Source organism: Phascolarctos cinereus, unplaced genomic scaffold (assembly GCF_003287225.1).
Source record: "Phascolarctos cinereus isolate Bilbo 61053 unplaced genomic scaffold, phaCin_HiC Scaffold_4;HRSCAF=312, whole genome shotgun sequence".
Taxonomy (NCBI): domain Eukaryota; kingdom Metazoa; phylum Chordata; class Mammalia; order Diprotodontia; family Phascolarctidae; genus Phascolarctos; species Phascolarctos cinereus.
This window is the reverse complement of record NW_027555847.1, coordinates 102,250,573-102,273,918: the sequence shown is the minus strand read 5'-3', so window position 1 is coordinate 102,273,918 and position 23,346 is coordinate 102,250,573.

Here is a 23,346-nt window from a genome sequence, read left to right as displayed (position 1 = left end):
ATAAGAAATTAAGAAAAATGAACAGAAAGAGATTATTAATGATTATGCACATCCCTAAAACTCTGTTTTTGTTTAACCAATTGATAACTGTACTCCCAAATTATGGGTGTTCATTTTTGTATAATAGGACCCACACAGTCTTTGAATAGCATATAAGCATAACCATAGACTTTTTATAATTGGAAGAAACCTTAAAAATTGGGAATAAGGTTCAAATCTGGCCTCAGACACTTACTAGCTGTGTGATCCTGAGTCACTTAACCCCAACTGGCTCAAAAAAAAAATGAAAATAAGAAAGAGTGAGAGTCAGCATAGAGCACTGAATAGAATTCTGGCTGTGAGTCAGGAAGAACTGGTTTCAATTTATTCTCAGACTCTTACTAGCTGTTTAATTCTGAAAAAGTTAACTTCTCTCCCTAAGCCTATTTCCTATCCTGTAAAATGGGGATAATAAAAACCTACCTTCACGAGATTGAATGAGATAATATAAGTAAAGTACTCAGCAACACTTACAAGGTTATATAAAGTTATTATCGCAAGCCCCCTGAGGGCAAAGATGGCTTCGTTGTTTGTCTTTGTATCCCCAGCACCTCACCCCTAGCAGGCATATACGAAACTTGGTTTATTGACTACTTACAGGTGAGGAAGCTAAGGCCCAGAGGAGAGTGACTTGTCCAAAACCCCACAGGCAGTTAATAGCAGAGACTCCGCCTGCCTTCCTTCTAATCCAGGATTCTCTCCTCGAGCTGTCTTTTCCTTGCCTTGTGTCGGGCACGTTTGTTCTCTCTTATGTATGAAATGATTGAGATGAGGAACAATGGTAAAGAACACTAAAGCTCAAGGAGAAAGCTATTTTTGAGGAACTACAGAGGCTAGCGACCCCGAGAGAGTAAGAACCAATTCTGTTCTATTGCCTCAGTAAAGATGGAGAGTGGAATGATTGGGCCTGTTCAGCACCTAGGAGCTTCTGAAAAGCTTGGCAGGGGAAAGACCCTTCAAGCATCCCATATTGATTGGGTGATTGGTTACTAATTGGAACCTTACTTCCCACCATCCCCCTATATCTCCTTTTATTTCACCTGAATGGAAGAAAAAGTTTCACTTTTTTAAAGGATCTGATAAAGGGATCCAATTCCTTTTAAGATTCCTCCTGGAAAGATCTGAGTTGGTTAACTTGCATTTCAGCCATATGTGTTGTCTTATTTTTCCAGACTTACTGTTAACCTTTCTGTAAACTGTAAACTGTAGAACACTTCCCTTGCCTGTGTCCTGCTATGTATCCCTGTGATGAGCCCTCCAAGCAGCCTGGCTAGTAGTCCACACTCCATAGGTAACCTACACTACCTTGTTAGGTAAGGGGAGGGACATGGGCACTACCACTTTCTATTCTGCAGGTTTCATCCTGCTAGTAAGAAAAGGGCTTGCTTGGAGACAGGGCTACCAGTATCACCTTAGAATTCATCTAGAGGCAGCAGAAAGAATGAGTTCTCCTGTCTCAAGTGGGTATGAACAGATGTTATATATGTGATGTTGATAGGTCATTAGGCCATTGTTCTGTTTTCTTTTTCTTTTTTTCCTCTTTTCTCCTTTCCTTCCTTCCTCTTTTCTTCCTTCCTTCTTTCCTTCTTTCTTTTTTCTTTCCTTCTTTCTTCCTTTCCTCCCTTCTTCCTTCCTCCCTCTTTTTCTCCTTTTCCTTCTTTCCTCCCTCTCTCCCTTCCCTCTCTCCTTCTTCCTTCCTTCCTCTTCCTTCCTTCCTTCCTTCCTTCCTTCCTTCCTTCCTCCCTCCCTTCCCTCTCTCCTTCCTTCCTTCCTTCCTTCCTTCCTCCCTCCCTCCCTCTCTCTCTCTCTCTCTTTTCCTTCCTTTCTTCCTTCCTCCTTCCTTCCTTCTGTCTGTCCTTCCTTCCTTCCTTCTTCCTTCCTTCCTTCCTTCCTTCCTTCCTTCCTTCCTTCCCTCCTTTCTTCTTCAGCTAGTTCTCCCCATCTTGCCCAGGATGGAAATGCAGAGGCTACTCACAGCTCAATTCCACTCAGATTAGCCAGGCGGCTTTGACCTGCTCAATATCTGACCTGGCCGTGTTTACCTCTCTTTATGCAACTTGGTGCTAACTCCCCTCCATTCCCTTTGACTCATCATATTTATACCAAACAGTGTAGACATCTGATTGCCTTGGGCCACCATTGTAGCTCAGAACTCCCAAACTCAGAGTTTCAAAAGCTTCAGCTACCCCAGCAGCATGGGCTACTATGCCCAGAGCCATTCTTTTTGTTGTAAGTACCTTCTGAAGGGTACTTTGAGGAATCACTGGTATGGCCTCTTTTTTTTTTAATTTTACTGGTGTAGTAGCATGCTAGTAATGCCTTCTCATCCCCTGTCTCATCAACATAAGATGAGAAGGCATGAGTAACCTGCCACTGTACCAACCAGTATGTTACCTCTTCCCAAATGCTAGTGCCTTCCCTCTGAGATTATTTCCCATTTGTGCTATATATATATATCTATATATATATATATATATTATATATATATCTATATAGATATATATATCTTGTATGTACTTAGTTGCTTGAATATTGTCACCCCCATTAGAATGTGAGATCCTTGTGGGCAGGGACCATGTTTTTGCCTTCCTGTGTATCCCAGCACTTAGCATAGTGCCTAGCACATAATAAGTGATTGACAAATGGCTTTTGACTAACTATGTAATCTTGATTATGTCTTCCCCACCCAATGATACTGAATATCTTCCTCTGCTTCTTTCAGTATTCCTTGGATACTAGCATAATGTTCAGCTTGTTCATTTATTATCACTCATTCTTACATATGATCAACCTATATCTTTTTTCTGTTCATACCTGTCCTTTGATGTTATTCCTGTGTAACTCCTCAGTGGCAACATGCTTATGCCCACCGTCCATATGTTGATTGCTCTTTGGGTGGTTTATATCAGGGTGTTATTCAGAGGAGTTTTGAGTCTTAATGAGCTTACAGAGTGGCCAGCCTTTTTTGGGACTTTGAATCTCATTAACTGGAAGTGAATTTGTCAGCTCATACTGTTATGGGTCAAAGCTACCCCTCTCTGCTGGACCTACAGAAGAGAATTAGTTACAGAGTTGAACCCCTTTTCAAAGATATCTAAAGAGAAACAGATATAAAAGTGAGCTTGGGTCCTAGAGGGATTCCCTACCCTCCTCACACACATACCCCAGGAATCATTCATGTCTTTACTGGGGCAGAGGTACATGAAAATTGTATGTGTTCTTGCCCACAGAGCCCAAGAAGAAAATTTCTGGACCTGGAGAGGCAGCTGTGTAAGCTATCAACCTGAGACATGTTAACTGTAAAACATGTGACCAAAATATGTGGCCAAATGATGAAAATTCTTAAATCCCTCCTCAGTGGGTAGTAATAGGTGGGGAGGGGATGTCTAGCAATCCCAAGTTTGAAAGTTTCAAGAGCCAGACTTTGGGAGACAGGCGAGTTCCTGAGCAATGCTGCCTCTTGGAGAAATAAGAGAATTGTGAATTTGGTTCCTGAAGCAAGAAGAGCAGCAGGAGAGCCTAAGCCATTACATGGAGGAGTAAAAGATTTGGACTTTGCCCTCTGGTGGCTGCTAGGTGGCGAAGTGGATAGAGTGCTAGACCTGGAGTCAGGAAGACTTGAGTTCAGATATGACTTCAGACAGTTACTAGCTATGTGACCCTCAGGATATTACTTAACCTTTGTTTGCCTTAATACACTGGTGAAGGAAATGGCAAACCACTCCAGTATCTTTGCCAAAAAAAAAAAAGGCCAAACCAAAAAACCCATGGGCAGTATTGGGGTGCTATGGTCCACGGGGTTATGAAGAATTAAATACCACTGAACAACAAAATTACCTGGAATTATTTTTGGCACTGAAGATCTGATGGAAACAGAGTTTCCTTTCTTGCAATTCCACCTTCATGTTCCTTCCAGGGAAATCCAAGCCCTGAGGATAGTGCAAGTTTGGATACTTAGATGAATCTCCTGAGGTGAATGAGACCAGCATGTTGAAAGGTTGCTTCTCTAGCAAACTCAACCCATTTGTTTCTCTTCCTAGAGGAGTCCAAACCACATGATAGTGCTAGGAATATGGAGGACTAGAGCACCCTAGGTAAAGGTCGGAGAGAGGTGAGCTATATCAATTGTTTGTCAATCAACCAATCAGCAAGCGTTGATTAAGCACCTACAATGTGGAATAAAATACAAATAAATATTTCTCGTTGCTTTGAGGTGCACAATAGTCAACTCTGCCATATCTTCTGTTTACCCAGAGAACCTCTGACCCATTCTTCCATTTAGCTCTCACTTCCTTATTTCTTTTGGTTTCGTTTACATTGAGAATAAAGAGCCTGGTATGATTCATTTCCTCCTCCATGAGCATGTCTACTCATTGTCTGTCGCACAGAACAAAGATCTCACATTTAGAGGACCGATAGCTAAATCAGTATTTGTAAATGGTAGGAAAACTGGATTCCTAACACCCTTTGTCCCCTTCTTGCCACACCTTCCTACCCCGTAGTGCCTCCTACCTGTCACTTCCTTCCAAGCTTGTGGGTTTGGGGATTGTCAGCAGTGGTGTTGGAGTATGAGCTGTTATCATTCATTCAGTAGGCAAACTGCTTTGCTTGACTCTGCCACAGTTTTCCCCTTCTTTGATGCTGAAGAACATCATCTATGCCCCCTTGGTGAGGAAGGAAGCTATGTTAGAAGTTCTTTCTGAATTGATTTGAACTATCCCTTAGAAGGATAATTTCCATTCCTTTTTGTGTCTACCTTCCTATAAGGGTCTGTATTCTGAGTGTCTAACTTTTCTGTCTTATTGCCGATGGCTCTGTGGGTATATTCCATTTCCTCCCTAGGCAGCTTATTCAACTTCCTCCTTTCTCCTGTTTTATGGCTACTTTTGTGAATTGTTGACAGTCTACCGTCAACATATTTGGTGATGCAGGTCCTTCTGCCAGTAGAGTGAGTCTAAGACTTCCTGAAGGAGATATTGAGATATAATTGATCTGTTTAAGGATAAAGGAATCTTTCTGCCTTAGGAATTCAACAAGAATAATAATAATTGACCTTTATACAGTGTTTTAGAGTTTGCTAAGCAATTCACACATTATCTCATGCTCTCCCCAAAAGCTGTTTGCAGAAATCTAGCACACCTCACCTGTCTTGACCATTTACACAAAAGCTGTCTATAAGCTATTTGAACTTTATGGGCCTCGGTTTCCTCATGTGTTGAATCAAGGGACTGGACTAGATGATCTTTAAGGAATACTCTGAATCTCTATGATGCTATGTGTTGGGCAAGAGCTATGAAGCTATTGGGATGGCAAAAATGAATAGAGGGAAGGACTAGAGGCAGCCATATGGGTATGAAAATATACATGCATCCACAGACCAAATGAGTACGGCAAATTATAGCACAACAGCAAACATAATAAATGTAACAAGTATTTATTGAGTACTGACTGTATCCTAAGCTACCGTGCACTGCATTTTGGGAGGGAAGCAGAATTTGGATAAGGCATGGTCCCTGCCCTCAAGAAATTTATGGTTTAGTAAGGTAGAGATCTATCTTTGCATAGCTTGAGGCCATAAGGTGGGGTGGGGTGATTAGAGTGATGATGATGATTAGTTATGATTATAAGCTATTGGTCCTCTAGGGAGTAGTCCTTCCCACCTCTACTATACCTAGGCCTGCAGGCCACCACTCCCGATGATTCCATTGTCTTCCTTCCTCTTTCCTGGGCTCCAGTGATGTTGAGATTTTCCCCACTTACCACTGGCATATTCTTGCCCCCACCATATCTCCCAGCACCAGAGTGCATGTCCAATCACCCCACTTCCTCTAGGGGATTATCATCTGCCTATGGGGACATTTTCTAATCTGTGCCCAATAACCCTTTTTGGGTTGGGGACCTGTGCCATACCTTTGAAGAGGGAAGAGAAAGGGCATCTTGGATTATTCACAATGTATAGAAATATGAAATGCATAAATATGTATAAGTCAGGGACTTGCATAAAAGCTACCTGTGACACAGTGAAGGTGAAAGCCAGGTGCTGGCATTCATCCCCCCACCAAAAATGGACTTATAGTGTGTGTGTGTGTGTGTGTGTGTGTGTGTGTGAGAATGACAGAGACAGAGACAGACAGACAGATAGACAGAGACAGAAAAAGAGAGAGAAAGAGAGAGAGAGAGAGAGAGTGCTCTTCTCATAGGGTTTAGTATACTGGGGTCCCTATCTCCCCTTCCTCAACCCTCCACCATGGGTTGGAGTCCTGGGATTTCTGCTGTCAAAGCCCTGAGGTTGGGATCTTTCTCCAGGGTCTCCACCACTCCTTGATTAAATTTATCTTAAAAAGTTGATTTGATGATGGCTGTCATTCTTGCCTTGGGTGTTAAAACTGCTAGTAATCATTCCAGTCTAACATGACACCTTGCCAGTTGCCACTTGTCTAGTATCTACAGAACCACTACAGCCTGCCCCCTGCTCCCACCCCTCCCACTCTGCTCAGTCTTCCATTTCTCACTAGTCTCCTTTCTATCTTAGCTGTGATTCCTGGTTTGGACCCAATTTCCATTTCAGACAACACCTCCTACCTCTGGATGCCTTTCAGCTCCAGGACTCATCTGCCTGCTGGTTCTTGATGTTGGCTCTTTTGTCCTTTGATTTTGACTCCTACCTTTACAGGAACTTCTCAGCTGCAAATACCCCACCCCCACTCCCACCCCAAGCCACCCCCTCTCACTCCTACAGTAGCTCTTTTCCTCCCCTCCCCGCAAACAACAACAACAACAGGAATGAAGGGTCAGTCAGTTCCATGGACCTCACTCCACCCATCACAGCTCTTGAGGGGTAAGGAGAGGAGGTGGAGAGGGACCCAACAAAAGCGGCTTCATTCACCGGTGCTTATCCTCCTCACTAGTGACTGCAGAGTATGCCTTTTGTCAGTGTTGGCAAAGCACAGCTGCCATCATGGACTGTTTCCACACTACTCAGTATCTGCCAAAGCCATTTTTATGAGTCATTCCTCACAACACCCCTGGGAAATGGGTTAGTCATCATCGAATAATGGGCAATGTGATGCTAGTGCCTATGCATTAGTGCAACGCTAGGCACTGAAGTAGAGTGCCAAATTTTTAGAAGTGCCCCGCCCTCCTGGGTTATTGTGGTTCTTTGATTTCACAATACCCCTCACCCCCTGAACGTGCTCTATAGCGTGTGCTTGCTCTTTTCTCGGTCTCTGTCTCTCTTGTCCTCTCTCTCATTCTCTGTCTCTGTCTCCCTACCGGTTTCCCCTTCCCCTTACTTCTTCCTTCCATCCTTCCTTCCTTCCAAGAAATAGCAATTCTTACAGAGTTTCAGAGGCAGCTTTCAAGACCTTGAAGACACCTTAGAGCAGGGGTTCTCAATGCAAGGTCCATGGATAAGGGGTTTATGGATAGATTTCAGGGGTCCATGAACTTGAATGGGAAAAAATAAACCTTTATTTTCACTAACTTCTAACTGAAAACTTAGCATTTCTTTCCAATGTAAATGTAAGCAACAAATATTATTCTAAGAAAGGATCCATAGGCTTCAACAGACTGCAAAAGAGATGTAACACAAAAAAATATTAGGAACTCCTGCCCTAGGATTTTGGTAAAACAGGGCAAGAAATCCTTATCTATTCCAGTCTATTAAAATAGTATGGCCTTTGCCTTCTAAGAGTGGAGAGCTCTTGAAAATAACAAGAAGTCATTGTGTACATCATTTTCTTGGCTCCACTGTGGGAGGATCCATGGGTGTGAAACATTGCATATAATGTCAGATTTTTTTGATGAGTAGAATGGTTTTGCTGAATTTTTTCTTCTTCTTCTTCCTCTGTAAACAAAAACAAAAACAAAACAAAACTTTGTTATAAGGGATAGTTCTTTGAGAGTGGGGATGGGGAGGAACACAGAGAAAATCTTGGTGTTGGAGAAACAAAAGATAGCAATGGCAACTTGTTAAAAAGGAAGATGACAAGTAGATGAACACATATAGATGATGAGATGACCAAAAATAAAACTGGGGCTTCTTTGTCTGTAGGAATGATGACAACTTGTTTGTTTTGAGTAGATTTTGAACTTAGAATTATAGAGAGCTAGAAAGGACCTCAAAGATAATCTAATCCAACCCTTTCATTTTACATGTAAGGAAACTGAGGCTAGGGAGCATCCTCATGTTTGTATTTCCTTAGGGTAGCATTGGGAAATATGGATGAGCTGATAGAAAGTTTGCTGGACCACAGATTTTTTTTTTTTGAGATGAGTTCCTCCGCCCTTGAAATTGGAGTTTATGAGAGGGAACCTAGATGCCTCATATGTGAATAATCAGTCCATAGATGGACCTTTTAATGAACCAATTGTCTGAGTTTGGGGTAAATTGTATGTGTATGTTTGTTGAGAGAAAAAGATTTTGTCACGGATATATACAGATATAATCTTAAGGAGAGATTTTATTGTACTAAGGCATATTGATAAGAATGAAGCCAAGGTTTGACGCTTACACCTCAGGATTTAGACTGATAAGTTTTGCTGAGCACTGGAAGTTTCTTGGAATGTTCCCTCACTTGAGAGAGAGCATCAGCCAACATTCCCCTTGGATGTGGTGGGATTGGATGCCAAGTCAGTTTCTAGGACAGGGAGTCCCTTGTAAGGCAGAACATTTATAAAACACTAAGTGGGAGGATCCTGTTCAGACCTGCCATTCTGTTATTTTCCAAGGGGTAGCTGAGTTGGCCTCAATTCGGCACGTCACCCCTGAGATAACACTGGAATCATGTGATACGCTCCACCAGCCCCAGAATCTGAATTTTTTTCTATGTAAGAATAGCATATGTGAGCTGTGTTGTCTTGAAGTTCCACACTATTTCTCTAGCTCAGTGGGTCATCTAACCATTAGGAAGCTCCTGATGGATCAGGGTAGAGAGAACTTCTTTACTACAGTCTTCAATTCATGACACAGTTCCTTCAATTCGATAATATCCTACCTTATTGTAATGTTAACTAGGGCTCAATAACCTGACTAGAATGAGTCTAAAATAGGAAGACTTGAAGTTAGCACCTTTCTTATCTGAAGTATGTTTCTCATATGTTCTTAGGGGACTATCACATGATAGAGCATAAATGTGGTTTGATCAATCACACAATGTTACAGATGAAAGGGACCTTGGAGGTCAGTCTTTAGAGTATGGAATCCAACTCACTTAGTAAATAGACTGTATTCCTAAGAAGCCATCAATAAATGATACTTTGGTAAATAAAATCCTACTTTGCAACTGACTTGCATCATCATTTTTACTGTAATTCCCAATAAATCAATTGGTAATGACTCCTAATATTTTGTCTAAGGATTATAAATTCTTCCCTTTCTCAGGCACTCTATTAAGTAGCCAATGCCTTGTGAACTTGAAGGTCTTTAGTTGGAGACAGAACCGTCCCTTGTCTGGGATATAGTCAAAAAGAAATCCTGATGTAGTATTAGGTGTCAGAATCAGAAGGACCTCAGAGGCCACCAGGCCAAAGTACACCTGACCAATATCCCCCCAAAGTGGTTCTCTACCTTTTGCCAGAAGACAACCCCAATCCTTCTAGGCCCACTCATTCCACTTTGAAGTCGCTCTGTTAAGAAGGTTTTTTTTCTTTCCATCAAACCTAAACCTAAATCTGCCTCTTGAAATTTCTATTCATTGTTCCTATTCCTGCTGTCTCGTGCCAGACTGAATAAATTTAATCCTTCTTCCACAAGGCAACCCTTCAAATGCTCAAAAACAGGTATTATTATTATTACCACTCCCATTCCTCGAGATTTTTCTTCTCTAGGCTATCCTTTAACCAATCTTGGCATGGAATAGTCTTGAGGCCCGGACCATTCTGCTTCTTATCAACAAGCTCCAACTTGTCGATGTCCTTACTAAAATGGTACCCTGAATGGACCACACTACTCTAGATCTATGGTCTAGCAGCTTCCGCGTTCTAGGCACAATGCCTCCTCTGAGGCAGCCTCAGATCTCATTAGCTTTTTTGACCACCATGTTGCATTGGAGACTCATATTGAGCTTGTAGTTCACTAAAAGCCCCAGATCTATCTCAGATGAAAAAGTCTCCCTGTGAAGTCTCTTCCAGCTCTGAACCTCTATGATGCTATGACTTCAAAGCACAAATGCAGTGATGAACACAGAGTAGAAATTCAACAATATCTGTTGAATACATTAATGAATGAGTTCGCTATTCAAAAAAAAATCCTGTGATAACTCTTACTGGAAAGTAAATATGAATTTCTTAATTCATCTGTTTTGTAAATTTGGGACTTCTTTTCTTAAATGCAGGGCACACTCACTCTACCACAGCAAGTAGCTATGATCAGCTTCATTACCTGTTCCCAACAGGTGACTCTCAGGCATTTCACTTTTTACTTTCTATTACATCAGCCTCCTCAAGCCACTATTTCTAGCTTATGTAAAAATGTTATTTGTTGAAGTTATAAATCACCCAGTGTTTGTGCAGCTGTGGATGCCTCTCCATGTTCTTTTGTATGTTTACCTTCCTTGATGTTGCTGTCTTAGATCATAAACTGCTAAAGGACAGAGACTGTTTTCCTTTATTGGTTCTGTGCCATGTATGTGTGGGTATTTATCAAATGCTTTCCTGTGGTGAGGAGACCTTTTGTTCGTCTTCATTCTCTCTCTGTCCATTGGCTCCTTCCCTACTGCCTACAAAGATACCCAGGCCTCTCCATTCTCAAAGTCCCTTCCCGGGACTTTTCTATTCCATCCAACTAGTCATCTTTAGTCTCATTTCCTCTTTTTCATTGCTAAAATCCTGGGAAAAGTTGTCAATACTGATGAATTCACTTCTTCACTACCCACTCTTTCCTCACTCTTTTTCCTTGCAATCTGTCTTCTACTCCTCCCCTCCCCCCCCACACTATTATATTGAAACTGCTCTCTCAAAGGTCTTCATTGATAGCCTCATCATGACATGCAATGACTTTTATTTATGGTTATCCTCCTTGACTGCTCTGTGGCTTTTGACACAGTTGATAATTTCCTCCTACTGGATACTTCTCCTCCCTCAGCTATGGAAACTCCTGGATTTCCTCCTCCCTAATCTCCAATTACTCCTTCTCTGATTATTTTTTTTACTAACTCTTTATCCTTTTTTTATTCCATAATATGAATGTTTCCCAAGGTTCCATCCTTAGCCCTCATCTATCCCCTATATACCTTCTTCCTTGGCAGTCCCATTCATGCCCATGGCTTTAGGTATGACCCTATGGAGATAACTTCCAAATTATCTCTTTAGCTCTGACTTCTATTATTAGCTTTTGATCATTTCTAGCTTATTTTTTAAACTTTGTGTTCCATTTCAAACTGAATGTACCCCAATTTCAATTTATTCCTTTTTTTCCCCAATCCTGCTCTTTCTTTTGACTTCATTGACATTTTCTTTGATATCAAAATTTCTTTTCTCTCATAATTGCAACCTTGGGCTTGTCATTGACTCTTCCCTCTCTCTAGCATCTCGTATCCAATCAACAGCAAAGTTTACTTGAAAGTTGAGAGTATGAGTCTAGTAAGATGAAAGTTAATAAGTCCAAATGTATAAATCTTACACATGGGTCAAGTACAAGATGGGAGAGTTCTAGTTGGAAAGCAGTTCAACTGAAACAAGATTGGGAGTATTGATAAACTACACATTAATATGAATCAAAAAATGTTTTTGCCTTTTTTTGCATCCCCTGAACTTAGCATGGTGTCTGACATATACCAGTTAATTGATATTTACTTGTTGACTTGACTTGAAAACAATGTGATGTGGCAGTCAAGTTATGCTGTATTCTGCCCTTGTCAGCACACATCTGGAGTATTGTGTTCAGTTCTGACCACTAATAGAACAATCCACAAGTAGTTATTAAGTACTTACTAATATTCTAAGCACTATGTTAAGTGTTGGGTATACAGAGAAAAAGCAAAAATCATCCCTACCCTGAAGGAGTTTACATTCTAAGTGGAGAGGCAACATGCACATTAATAAGCACACACCAAGTAGATGGACACTAACCTTAGAGGGGAAGGTGCTCATAGCTAGAGGGACCTGTAAAGGCTTCATGTGGAAGGTGGCATTGGAGCTGAGACTTGAAGGAAGCCAGCTAGGTGGTGCAGTGGATAGAGCACCTGGCCCTGGATTCAGGAGGACCTGAGTTCAAATCCGGCCTCAGACACATAACACATACTAGCTGTGTGACCCTGGGCAAGTCACTTAACCCCATTGCCCAGCCAAAAGAAAAAAAAAAAGAAATTACAAGAGGTAGAGGTGCGGATAGAGAACATAGGGGATAGCCAGTGCACAGGCTGATTTGGAAGTGAGATATTGTGTGTGAAGAAGAGCAAGTATGGAGGAGCTACATTTTGGGAAGGTTATTGATATACTGTCATATCTGGAGAAAGGCAAACAGGATAATAAAAGAGACCTGAAGCTGTCATACTATGATGAGTTGAAGCAACCAGAAATGGTTAACTTGAAGAAAAGAAGCTGATGGAGATGTGCTGACCATCTGCAAGGATTTGAAGGGGCATCGTGTGAAAGAGGGCTTAGATTTGTCCTGCTTCTGGTAATAACAGGAAGTTGCAAAGAAGCAACTTTAGGCTTAGAGAAACAGTTACAACTCTGCCCATTACATTTCATCTTATTAGAATGGTCTCCATGTTCCAGCCCATAAAGAAAACTCAGCTAACCAGTGTGTTAGCTCTCCCTCTCAGCTTTGTGCCATCTGCAAATCTCATAAAGTGTGTTCATCTATGTGTTTGTCTAAGCCGTTGATAAAAATGTTTGGATCCCTGGGATGCTCTGTCGGCAACCTCTCCGGGCTGACATTGAACTATTAATTTATATGTGGGAATACTGAGGAAAAAAGAGAGTCGATGACTTGCCTAAGGCCTCAGAGTGTAAACCTACATTGCCAAGATAATCGATGTTGGAATCCCCTAAGGGTTGTGGGAGTAAGCCTAGTATACTATATATAGATATAGATATGTATGTGTGTATGCATGTATATATGTGCATGTTTATATATGTGTACATATACACACATGCATACACACATTCATATATACACACATACACACACACACACACACACACACACATATATATATATATATATATATATACATACACACATATATATATATCAGTATAACTGCCAGCTCTCCTGGGACAGTTGCTGTGACTCCTTCCCTAATCCCCCATTTCTGGATCCTGAAGCAAAATTAATTATAGCCATGTAAAGTGGATTGGTGTAAACCTGAGTGAATCAAGACATAAAGCTTGGCTCCCAGTTTTTGGCAACTCCCAGACCACTGCAGCTTGCTCAAAGGTTCAGCCAAAAGCCATGGATTCAGGTTTCCGTCTGAGACAGAGGAGGAATTCCCCTCTTCCCTCCCAAGGCTCCTTTGGATGAGGGGCTCTCCTACTATTCAGGCCTAATCTTTGCAGCTGAGTCTCTTTTGCAACATGCTTTGCATAATTTGGTTAAATATTTACTGAACCAGCCTCATTTTCTGGGCTGTCTCCTTGGCTGACAGCTGTGAAGGCTGCAATTATAGCATTGAACACAATGCCAGGGAACCATTGGGAAGCTCTCAGCAAGGAGCAACTTCCAAACAAATGGGTCTGCCCTGCTCTTTGCCAGAGCTGGGAAGTGTCCATCTGATGACACCAAAATGAGCTGAACAAATAGGGCTTTCCCTTTTCCCCAGGACAGCACTCCTAGGTTAGGGAAATTTCCACGGTGGAAAGAAAGTAACATTCTAACTACAGCTCAGGGAAGAAAAAGTCATCAAAAATCAGCTGGGTTCCCCTGATCTTTGCCCATTCCCATAAATCAGGCCTAGTTATGTGCCCTGTAGTTCACAGCAATAAATTTCATCCAGTACTCACAGCTGCTGGGCTATACTGAGGAAGTTCTCTGGGGATGCTGAGAGCTCAGCTTAATTGTCACTGGATGCCACAATCTCAGTAAAATTTCCTCTAGCCATGACAGTAATAAATCTTAAAACTCGGCAAGACGGCACGGTTACATCAAGGTGAATCAGCGAACACCAAGTAGCCTCTCCGCTGGTCACCATGCCCTCTAGTCTTGCTCTGCTTTGAATGATCAATTTATATAATGGCCCTATCTCCATAGGAGCCTTTTGCAAATGCTTTCCAGTAAGTAAACAAAATCCTTTCCCTGGGAGAGTATTTTCTTTCTAGGGATCTTGGAGCATTTTCTGAGATGCCCCTTCATTTATCTTTGTGTTAGCCCAATTAGGTAAAAAATGGCATTCTCCACTTTCAGTACACTTCAGTGGATTCCTAGTATCATCCATGTGTTTATTCCCTCCAGTGATACAATCAAATTCCACACACACCTTCATATACTGTGTGATTCTTGTTCATATTCTCCCATAAACCTTCATAGAGGCTCTACCCAACATGCCTAGTCTACCTTAGTCTTCATCTAGGTCTTTTATCATCCTGTCAAAACCAGTGCAATATCTGGGCTGTCAAGCTATTACTCTTTGTTCTTAACACATGATTGGCCCATCTTCTTTTCCAATCATATGTTTCCTGGATGATGCTTTTCATGTTGCTTCTTACATGTAAGACATCATTGGCAGTATTCTGCAGGTTACTTAGGCCTACCACATCTCTCCATTGCCTTCTTAGGCAGCATCTGCTGCAATGAATACAGTGTTGGGCCTGGAGTCAAGAAGACTAATCTTCCTGAGTTCAAATACTGCCTCAGACATTTACTAGCTGTATGACCCTGGACAAGTCACTTAACCCTGTTTGCCTCAGATTCCTCATCTGTAAAATGAGCTGGAGAAGGAAATGGTAAACCATTCCAGTATCTTTGCCAAGAAAACCCTAAATGGGGTCATGAAGAGTCAGACACAACTGAAAACAACTAAACAGAAACAATTGATAAGCTAACTCAATGGACCACTCATCCAACTAAATGTTATAGTATGACAATACAGATTCTTCATTCATTTGGTTTTTCTCCAACAGATCAGTAGAACATTCTCATTTCAGTAATTGTGGATGTTATTGAGGATGTTTGGGAATACATGGGGTTGCATGGAATTAGCAAAGTACCATGCACAAATAGGAGAACCTAGAATATCTTGCCATCTGTAGGGGCTCTTCCTATTAGAATTCTCTATATTGTACCCCCAATGATGGTGGCAAAAAAAAAAACCTTTAGTGAACAAGGTCTTCATGTTTTATCCTTCACTTAATATCATCAGTCCTCTGGTTTTCTGTTCTGGCTAGAAACTAAGGGTTTTTCCCTCCAAGACTGATTCTTTTGTGATGTCAAACTAGTCTATCTTTTGCCTCAGTTTTTCCCTAGCCTTTAATCACTGAATGGGTATTGACTCAAATAAACTCAGACCTGGGAAAGACCTTAGGTTTTTTTTTTTGAGGCAATTGGGGTTAAATGACTAGCCCACAGTCACACAGCTAGTGAGTGTTATGTGTTTGAGGCCGGATTTGAACGCAGGTCCTCCTAACTCCAGGGCCAGCGCTCTATCCACTGCATCACCTAGCTGCCCCTATTTTATCTTTTCTAATGGAGCTCAGATAGAAATGGTTTTGAGATAAGTTGCTCTTCTGCTATGATTCTTTTATGTTTACCTTTCTGTGAACTTCTGCATAGTTAATAAAATGGCTGCATTTTTATAATTGAATAAAAGCATTGGGGTGGAAGCTCATCTTTTGTAGTTTTACTCAAAGCATCTTTGGGACAATTCCAGTAGCAGACAAGATGACAAGAATGACATGGACTTCATCCTGTTCCCAAATGTCATTCTTGTTACCATCCCTTTCTTCTTATCTTTATGATGGGTTTCAGATACAAATGGTCCTAGAATAAGTCTATACCCTATAATTATTCTTTTATATTCAATACTTAATGGACTATTGCATTGAATAAAATAGATAAAATAATTTATTTTTGTTGTCGGATTAAAGTGAGGGTATAGTTTCATCTTCTTTAGACTCACTGAAAGCATCCTTAGTATGTTTCCATTAGCAGACAGGAAATCCAGGATCATCTGTATCACATCTTACTCCTACTCGATTTTTTATCTCCTCTTGTAGGTCTTTATATATTGAAAGTTTCTCATTCCATGAGATTTGGAGATTATGGGCATTTGGTTTGGTGACATTTATATAAAATGTTGTTCTTGAGTTTTTATCAATCAGTACTCTATCAGGGAGACTGTGGGCAACAGTTTGGTCCAGGACAATGGCTTAGGTAGAAGTAACAGTGAAGAGAGGTGGTAAGGGGGCATTATGGACAGAGCCTGGCAACCTCCCTGACTACGGGTGAATGCTTCTTTTGTGAGACTGCATTAGAACATGGGAGGGTATATGAAGGGGCTGGGGGGAAACAGGAAGATAATAAGGAGAGATGTGCTGGGGTCAAATCAAGGGCTAGCAATGAGAGGTAGGTGACCTCTGTGGTCTCAGGAAGAGAAGAGTCTATAGGAGAATGAGTGAAGAGGAGGAAGAAAAGATTGAAAAAGGAGAGGAAATGGAGACCTTACTTTGGAGGTGGGAAGGGGTTCCACTGATGAATGCTTCTATGGGTGAAGGTAGATGAAGAACTTTACCAGGATCAGGCCTGGGGGATTTGGTCCCTGAAGAGCCTACTTGTTCTAGGAGGTGGGGGAGTTGGAACCCCTCGGGTCAACTGGCCCCTAGAGGAGTGGGAAAACATGGAGACTTTTTTAGAAAGGTCAATGAGAAAGTATAGATCAGTGTGGTAGGAGGTGCCCAACTTAGGGTAGCATACTCTCTGACACCTGAAATAATATTGTTCTGAGAATGGGGGAACTATGGGAAAGGGGAATCCATGGGGTAAGCCCTACAAAGCAGTCCTGGAAAGTACCTGGAGGGCAGAGCCTAGAATGGATCCCATGGAAGGTTTGATTGTATGAAGAACACAGAGAAAAGGGAAAGATTAGATGATTATAGGGGTCATGAATCAGAGAATGAGGGTCTAGAGTAAACACATAATTATTGGTCTAGCTCTAGAACAATTTATAGGTCGAGTTCTCCAGGACATTTTGGGGTTTGCATTTGTAGTATGGGGATTTGTCATCATTTGGACTGTGGAAGACAGCAAACTTCTGGTATGCAAGTCTAGCCCCCAGCTCATATCTGGCATCCTAATACTTTTATTCAATAACAAAAAACAGGTTTTTTTTATCCAGCTATACAATAGTTCATGGAACATTAGATGTAAAAGAATAGCAAGTATTTTTTTCAATAACTTGAAGCAATGTGTTATACAGTTTCTAACATTTCCTGGAATAAACTTCATTGATCACTCTATTTGGTCTCCTTCAATGTAAACTTCTGTATTATCTGGTGGCAATGACTTACTTCTGAACTACCATTATAAATGCCTTCATTTTAAAAATTAAAAAATCTGCGTACTCAGCCATTCGTCTTATGACTCTTTGGCAGGTTGTGCGTTGTATTCCTATGGATGATGCTTACAGAGGGCCTTTCGATTTCATTCTTAGATCTTAGCTATCTTGTAGGTTCCATCTGGAGGTGAATCACTTTCAGCTACATCAGACAAGTCCAGTGGCAGCTAGGTGGCACAGTGGATACGGTTCTGGGTCTGCAGTCAGGAAGACTTTGGTTCAAATTCAGCTTCAGACACTGTCTAGAAGTATATCCCAGGGGCATCTAGGTGGTGCAGTGGATAGAGCACTGCCCTAGAGTCAGGAGGACCTGAGTTCAAATCCGGCCTCAGACATTTAATATTAGCTGTATGACCTTAGGCAAGTCACTTAACCCCAATTGCCTCACCAAAGAATAAAAAAAAAATTAAAAAATAGATGCATGTCCTGAGCAAGTGACTTAATCACTATCTGCCTAAGTTTTGTCATATGTAAAATGGGGATAATAACAGCATCTACCTTTCAGGGCTGTTGTGAGATTCAAATAAGATAATATGTTTATAGCACTCATCACAGTGTCTGGCATATACTAGGTGCTTAATAAAAGTTTGGTCCTTCTTTCCTTCCAGTGGCATGTGTCTGTTACCATCCTTTACCATTGCTTGGTGAAATGATATCTACTTGTTCCAGAAATTTTTGCATAGGTTTTTGACCAGTTGAAGATGTGCTCTAAGAATTTCTATCAAAACTCTCCCATCTTTTTTGTAAGAAAATATTAATATTGTTATATTAATGTTATTGCATATTAAATAGCATATAATTGTATATCATAATTATACATTATATAGAATATAATTATATAAGATCTATGTTACTATATCTTAGGATGATGGACGTGATGTTTTGGCTTAGGATACTTTCCAAATCTATTCTGGTCCATTTCGCAGTTTATAAAGTGTACCTTAAGACAGCCACTGAATAGGTGTTAATTGTTTTATATATGGTCTTTCCATTTAGCTTTGATTTCAAGATGCCAGTAAGTTTCAATGTATTCAGATACAGCCTTCTTTGTGATATCTTTATGCTTGATGTATCTTGCCTGGAGGAAGCCAAGATAATTGTAGGTATTAACATCATCCATTGGCTCAACATGACTTTTGTAGTAAAGTTTGAAGTCTTCAATCTATAACTTTTTCTTGGTGTACCTTAAGAATTTTTCGCTCATGGAATCCAAATGACATTTTGATATCATTTGGAGAAAGATCCCAGGAGATCACAAAACTGTTTAATGTGATTTTCAGTGGATCCATATAACACGATGTTATCAATGTACATCACAGGATTAATAAGATAACTTTAGTTCGATTTCTTTAATTTGTAGACTATACTTAGCTTTATTTAGGAAAGAGAAAGATTTAAGGCTTAGCAGAGGTATAATGGATTTAAACTATGTTCCTAAAAATGTTTCTTTTATAGCAATTGTTCTTGTCATTTGAGTGTTGATGGTGTGTTTTAAATAAGGAACACTTTTCCATGGAAACGTCAAATACTCTATTGTTCTCACTGTACTTGGATCTAGGGATATATTTGCAGTCTATGAATAAGCTATGAGTGCAGAAATGAGGTGCATTCCAGATACGAGAGACCTATTGGACAAATGAATGGAGGCAGGAGAGGGTGAAGTAAAAACAGAGAGTTATAAATAGTCCAGTCTGGCTAGAACATGGCTTGGTTCAAAGCGAATCTTGTGAAATAAGGCTGGAACTTCAGTCATTGTCAGATTTCTTCAGCACTTCAATGTTTCAAGAATATGACATAGAAGATGATTGTGAGAGCTGCTCTGGCTGAAAAAGTCATCACCCTGTGGTCAGCCTAGTGGTGTGACTCTCTAAACTTGGCTGGTTCTCAAAAAACAGATGTATTATATATTTGCATGTTGTCTCCCTCATTCGAATGTGAGCTCTTTGAGAACAGAGGCTGGTTTTGTTTTCCTTTCTTTTCATCCTCAGCATTTAGAACAGTGCCTGGCACATCGTAGATGACTAATTAATTCATGTTAACTGATTGATATCACCAGGCCCTTACTCAAAGCCTTCTAAACATGGTAGAGCAAGTGTTCCCCTGACATAGCCTTTGATAGCCTAGGGTCCCTTTCATACCACAGTGAGAAGCCAAAGAGGACTTTAGGGGTCATATTACCACAATGAAAATTAGTTCAAGTCACCAAATATTTATTGAGCACCTTCTCAGTGCAATGCACTGTGCATAGCCCTGGGGACATAATGATGAAAACATGATTCAAATACTACAAGATAGAGTACTAATTATGGGGTAAGAAAAAAAAAGATCTAGATAAACTGTTCTAGGAAGAAGGGAATGCCAAGGAAAAGGTGAAATTATAATAAGGAAACTAGGGGGATCAGAACAGCTAGCAGTCTAGACTCTCTGGACTACAGTGTGTGAAAGAGGACAGTGAAATATGACGGGAAAAGTTGGTTGGAGGCACATGGTAGATGGCCTTAAATATTAGGATAAATGGTTTCTATTTTGTCCTGTAGTCAATAAAGAACCATTGAAGGGTTGGGTTTTTTAATTTTTGGGGGGAGAAGAGTTACCAGAGGAATGATACAGTCATACCTACGCATTACAAATATAATTTTGACAGCTGGAATGGCTTGGAGACTGAACAGACTATAGATAGGAAGATCAACCAGCAGGATATTACAATTGTTCAGATGAGAAGTGATAATACTTTAACAGAGGGGTGCTGGTGTTAATGGAGAAGAGGACACAGATGTAAAAAAATATCTATATTAAGAAGGTAGAATGAATAAAACTTGGTAATGGATTGAATAATAGTTGTTAAAGAGAAGGAAGAGCCAAAGGTGACTGGGAGGCAAGGAATAATAGAAAAGTCAGAGGACAGGTAGTATTTGGGGAGGGTAGAGAAGGGTAAATTCAGTTTTAGAAATACTGTGTTCAAGGTGTGAGTGGGATATCTAGGTAGAGATGTCCAGAAGGAAAATGTACATATGGAACTGCAGTTCAAGAGAAGATGAGGGCTGGATATGAAGAAGATTTGAGTCAATGAAGTTTGTGCTTTCTATTTGAGCATCTTTATTGGAGCTATATCTCTGTGTTATGGTGAGATGTGATGAGATGAAAGTCCTTTGGGTATCTTTGAGCCCTCTACCTCCATATATTGTGGTCTTGAGGAGCATATATAGGCCTTACAGAGCACTGTTGGAATAAAAGGCCTACCACAGAGGATGGAGTTCCCTCAAAAAGGCAAATATTAGTCTGGAAGCATTTGGGTAGCTAGGTGATGCAGTGGATAGGGTGCTGGGCCTGGAGTCAGGAAGACCCATCTTCCTGAGTTTAAATCTGGCCTCAGATAGTAGCTGCATGACCCTGGGCAAATCACTTAACTCTGTTTGCCTCAGTTTCCTCATCTATAAAATTAGCTGGAGAAGGAAATGGCAAATCACTTCAGCATCTTTGTCAAGGAAATAGCAAATGGGGTCACAAACAGTTGGAAATGACTGAACAAAGTCAAAACATTTGTAAGAGGATGAACCATATACTAATTTCTCATTCACAGGCTACAAGGCATGAAGTATGTGACAAAGATGAAGCTTGAGATTATTGCTAAATAAGGATCTGTTGGAGGAAGTGGGAAAGATTACCTAAAGAAAAGATTTATTCTCTCAAATAATTGAAGCAGCTATCATATCCCTTGTGTCATGGAAAAGAGAGATTAGACTATTCTCTGTAATCTTAGAGGGCAGAACTAGAAACAACAGGTATAAGTTGCAAAGAAAACATTTCATCTTTAGTAAAAAAAAACTTTCAAAAATACAAAAACTTTGAAAAAGAGTTCAGATCCACCTTAGCCAGGTCTTCTTGACAATTAGAAGGAAGGAAGGAAGGAAGGAAGGAAGGAAGGAAGGAAGGAAGGAAGGAAGGAAGGAAGGAAGGAAGGAAGGATGGAAGGAAGGAAAAAAGAAAAAAGGCTATAAGGTTATTTGGCATAGATAGTCCTTGAGAAAGACAAGCTGGGTCTTTGGACCCAGTAGGTCAAAATGGAGGTCTCCACTAACAAGATATCTCTCATTAAGATTTCAAAATCATAATTTTTTTTTCTTGACAGGTATCCCCATAGAGATAGTTAAATAATCTTTTTGTTATCAATATCAAATGAGGAATAAAATAGGGAAACATGATCACTGAAGGTTTTTATCATTATCATAGAATACAGTCTTATAGGATAGATTTAAAGTTGGAAGAAATCTTAGGGCTTATCAAGTCTGAACTCTTCTGTGACAGATGAACAAAGTGAGACACAGAGAAATAAGTGACCTGTTGGAGTCACACTGGCAGTAAGTGTAGAACTGTGCTATACAAATTCCAAATAGGAAAGATATTCTTTATAGATGGTGAGGTTTTCCAAATACTTGTTTTTGCGGGTGACATTATATCAAACAACAGAATGCTATAGAATGTTCACATTGAAATGCCCAGCCACTCAAAAGTGATTGCTGTTTACCAATTCACATCAGAAAAAAAAAAACACCTAACTATATGAAGAATGAGTGTTACTGAAATGCTGATATTCAGTAGATGAGCAGCCCATAGAGATGGTCTATCAGAACATGTATATTGGGTAGGCCTTTCAGATGGACAACATGATGAGTCCAGAATTGAATAGGAAGAGGGGAGCAAGTCCCATCACAATTGGGAAGTTGGGTGATGATCTCAATGATTCCATGTTTCTCTGCTTCTAAAGCATGCCTTCCATATCTGTAGTGATTTTATATGTTGTGAATCATGGAACACCACGGTCTCAAAAGATGCAAAATTACTGGCTACCCAAAGGCAATGGAAAGACCAGCCAGACTAGGTGGACTTTAAGATCCTTTCCAGTTCTGGAATCCTGCGATTCTGATGTACCTCTGTGGGAAAGAAATGTTGCTAATTAACTGTAATTGAGGTTATGATGAAATATACCTACCAGTAAATCCATGGCTCTTAGAGTTATGTTCTCCAAACTGTGGTCCACATACACACATCCCCAAAAACACACATATGGTCTATGTGTGCATAAATGGTCACACTTGTATGTGGATACCCCAAGCAAAATTGTGACATAGCTTTCCAGACCTTTCTATCCCCTCGTGAGGTTCTTTTCCACATTCCCTCACCCCACCTCTTAATATTAATGTGTTGTAGAAAGAGCCACTTAATTTAAAATAAGAAGACTAGATTTGGTGTCACCTTGGACAAATCATGTTTTTTCTCTGAACCTTAGTTTCTTCATTTGTAAAATGAAGACTAGAAGGGGCAGCTAGGTGACACAGTAGATAGAGCTCCAGCTTTGGAGTTAGGAGGACCTGAGTTCAAATCAGGCCTCAGAGACATGACATTTACTAGCTGTGTGACCCTGGGCAAGTCATGTAACCCAGATTGCCTCACTTTAAAAAAAAAGGCAAAAAATAAATAAAATGAAGACTAGGTCAGGAGATTTTAAATGGGAATCTGTGAACTTGTTTTTTCAAAAAAAACCTTTAGTAACTATTTCAACGTAACTGGCTTCCTTTGAAATGCCATATATTTTATTTCATATATTTAAAAAACTCTATGAGAAGGAATTCCTAGGCTTTATCAGATTGCCAAAGGGGTCTATGGCACAAAAATAGTCAAGAAACCCCCTGGCCTGGATGATTTTAAAAGTCCTTTCCACATGTAATATTCTGTGATTTACACATCCTACCCCCACTAAATTTACTGTCTTGGCTACTCAGAATCCCTCTCTCAGTATCTAGGTAGAAACTTTCCT